Source organism: Arachis duranensis, chromosome 1 (genome assembly GCF_000817695.3).
Source record: "Arachis duranensis cultivar V14167 chromosome 1, aradu.V14167.gnm2.J7QH, whole genome shotgun sequence".
In the NCBI taxonomy this organism is placed as follows: domain Eukaryota; kingdom Viridiplantae; phylum Streptophyta; class Magnoliopsida; order Fabales; family Fabaceae; genus Arachis; species Arachis duranensis.
Window position 1 is genome coordinate 47,473,206 of NC_029772.3, and position 3,268 is coordinate 47,476,473.

The 3,268-nt window shown below is 31.0% G+C and overlaps 1 long non-coding RNA gene across 1 annotated transcript; it reads right to left on the minus strand.

The window, feature by feature from the left end:
- Positions 1 to 755: 755 nt before the first annotated feature.
- On the minus strand, positions 756 to 2,825 carry LOC107488181 (uncharacterized). The gene is made up of 2 exons (XR_001591869.3): positions 2,699 to 2,825; positions 756 to 1,373 (listed from the first exon to the last, which is right to left on the minus strand). It is a non-coding gene; the product is annotated as an uncharacterized LOC107488181 (long non-coding RNA).
- Positions 2,826 to 3,268: the final 443 nt, after the last annotated feature.

The following is a 3,268-nucleotide window of genomic DNA, read 5'->3' on the forward strand; positions in this document are numbered from 1 at the left end:
ATCTATATGATTTGTGTGGTGAACTTGAGAAAGGAGCCATATAACTCAGTTTAGAGTTCATCCTTTCATGATTTCTTTGATCAATACACTTTGGGTCGGTATGTGAGATGTAACCACTCCTAGTTGAGATCCTGAAAGTTGTGTGGCATGAAGGATTAGAATTGAGCATCATCTCTTCTCATGAACAATTAGATCACGAGAGTGACAATTGATTGTGTTGAGAGAAATTGAGTTACCAAGAGATTAGAACTCAATTACCCACAATCCGCCATGGATCTATACCCATGATTGAGAAGGAATTGATCAACATCAATTCATGAGAATTTGCATATCTAATTCCTAATGATCTCTCCATCATTTATTCTCATCTCTTTTGCTCTTTAGTTATTTAGAATTCCCACTACCCAATTCCCTTCTATATTCCTGTAATTTATCATTCTATCATTTACATTCTATTTTCTATTCCTTGCAATTTATTTTTCTGCTCTTTACAATTCTGCAATCTTTACTTTCTTGCAATTTATCTCCAATATCATTTAAGTTTCTTGCACTTTAAGTTTCAGTTATTTACTTTTATTTTCTTTCTTTATTTTAGTTAATTAAATTCCTTGTCATTTAACTTTCAGTAGTTACATTCAAGAATCAAAATCTCATGAAATCAAAACTATGTTTGCTTAACTAAAGCACCACTTAACTAAAGTTGCTTAATCTACCAATCTCCGTGGGATCGACCTCACTCCGGTGAGTTTTACTACTTGATACGATCTGGTATACTTGCCGGTTGCGCGTTAATATTTTATTTTTTACGTATCAAATACATAAGAACAAGCTCCAGGCATGGCCGAATGGCCAGCCCCCAATGTCTAAGGAAGAACATTCCAAAGATTTCAAGATGAAAATACAAAGTAAACTGTCCTATTTATAATGAAACTATCTACTAGGGTTTATAGAAATATAAATGATGCAGAAATCTACTTCCGGGCCCACTTGGTGTGTGCTTGGACTGAGCATTGAGCTTCACACGTGTAGAGGCTTCTCTTGGAGTTAAACACCAGCTTTGGTACCAGTTTGGGCGTTTAACTTCAATTTTTATGCCAGTTCTGGCGTTTTGACGCCAGAAAAGGGTAGAGAGCTGGCGTTTTGACACCATTTTATGTCATCAAAACACGCACAAAGTTTGGATTATTATATATTGCTGGAAAGCCCTGGATGTCTACTTTTCAACGCAATTGAGATCGCGCTATTTGGAGTTTTGTAGCTCCATAAAATCCATATCGAGTGCAGGGAGGTCAGAATCCAACAGCATCTGCAGTCCTTTGTCAGTCTCTAAATCAAATTTTTGCTCAGGTCCCTCGAATTCTGCCAGAAAATACCTAAAATTACAGAAAAACACACAAACTCATAGTAAAGTCCAGAAATGTGAATTTTGCTTAAAAACTAATAAAAATATACTAAAAACTAACTAAATCATACTAAAAACTATATAAAAACAGTGCCAAAAAGCGTATAAATTATCCGTTTATCAGTTGACTTATTGAGTAAATAAGTTAATATATTAATTAATTAAAAATAATATAATTTGGCAAATTATGCGTGTAATTTGTATGAAAAAATTATTACAAAATAAATAGTGTTTTGTAACTAAAGAAAAAAAATGTTACAAAATCAAGTTACATTTTGTAACAAAATTTTATGATAGAAAAAATATATTGTTACCAAAAATATTTTGAAAATCAAAATTTGTTATCACTTTTGTAACAATTTTTTATTTTTTGTATCAAAAAAGTTTGTTACAAAATATTATCTTAAATTGTAACAATTTCATTTTTTTTTACAAAAACTTTTTGTAACGAGACATACTGCAACAGCCCCTTTTTTTGTTACAAAAATTCCTTTTTCTTGTAGTGTGTTACTTTTTTCCATCAGCTTAAACTTTTGGGATGAGTGATATCATGACATGGTATTAGAGCTCTAGATCCAAAAAGTCAAGAGTTTGATCCTTGGTAAACTCCAAAATCAATTTAAACTTTTGGGATAAGTGGTTTGAGATGTTTATTATCCCTAGTACCTGGAGCTCCCGAGCAGAACTCATGCACAAAAGAACAAGACATAAATAAAACTAAAATTAAATTATTTTTTCATAGAGTCTCAATATGCTATCTTCATCTTCAAATCAATCTTCAACCATCTCTTATTTTTTTTCATTTAATAACCACCACCAGTTTCATGGTGTAATAGAACTTTCAAGATATGCAGACTTCAAATTTCACATATTTAATTAGATATAGACAAAATATCGAATAAACAGATGAACCAAATTGAAATAGAACCTAAGATTGTAAACAAATTCCAGCAATTTTGAAAATCTAACAAAAAAAATAGTAACCTTTTCACTCTTAATAGAAGATCCAATTTTTCAGTTGCATCGATTAAGTTATGACTATTGACTATAAGCATAAAAAATCTCATAGATTATGTTGAGTCAAAAATCTACTAGTGCATTTGGCTTCCAAATCTTGAGGAACTTTCACCAAATCAAATCCTATAGCTTCGAGAATAAAAATTGAAAATAAATTACAGTTTAAAGTCTATTTGTTGTGGAAAGGAGATCCGAAACAGTGAATCAAATAGAAACCCCTGGACGGAGGTAGAAAAACTCGCAAAGAAAAAAATAATCATGACAGATGGATGCACAAACCTTGTTTTGTGCGTATGGGAGATTTTTGGCATAGCAGCTCTTCCACCTTGATATGGCTGCCAACCACCGCCTAGGGTGGATCGGCATCTTCTGATGGGACAAAGATTGCATGTGTTTTGTAGACTTTGGTTATCCATTACCCAGGTTATTAATATATGGGGTTACAAATAGATTACTAGATTTTTTGTTGCTCATGAATAAATACAGAATAATATAAGTTGTGGCTATTTTATAAATATTTTAGACAACTCCATCAAATAAAACTCCTATAAGAGAATTCTTTCGAATACTTTGCCTACACAGAAATATGTATGTTTTGATTTAATATAAAATTGAGAAATTCTACTAGTCGAATATAGAATTAGTCCTCATTCTTATATAATATTAATTCAAAAAGCGACAAAATATCACAAAATAAAATAAAAATTATTATAAAAATTATATATATTTATAGTGAAACTATTTTTATCATGTGTGAATCTTTTTTCTAATTAAAAGAAAAAATACATTATATAATGACATAAACAAACATTTGTAGTTTTGGCTGACAACTATATTTACGTTTGTACC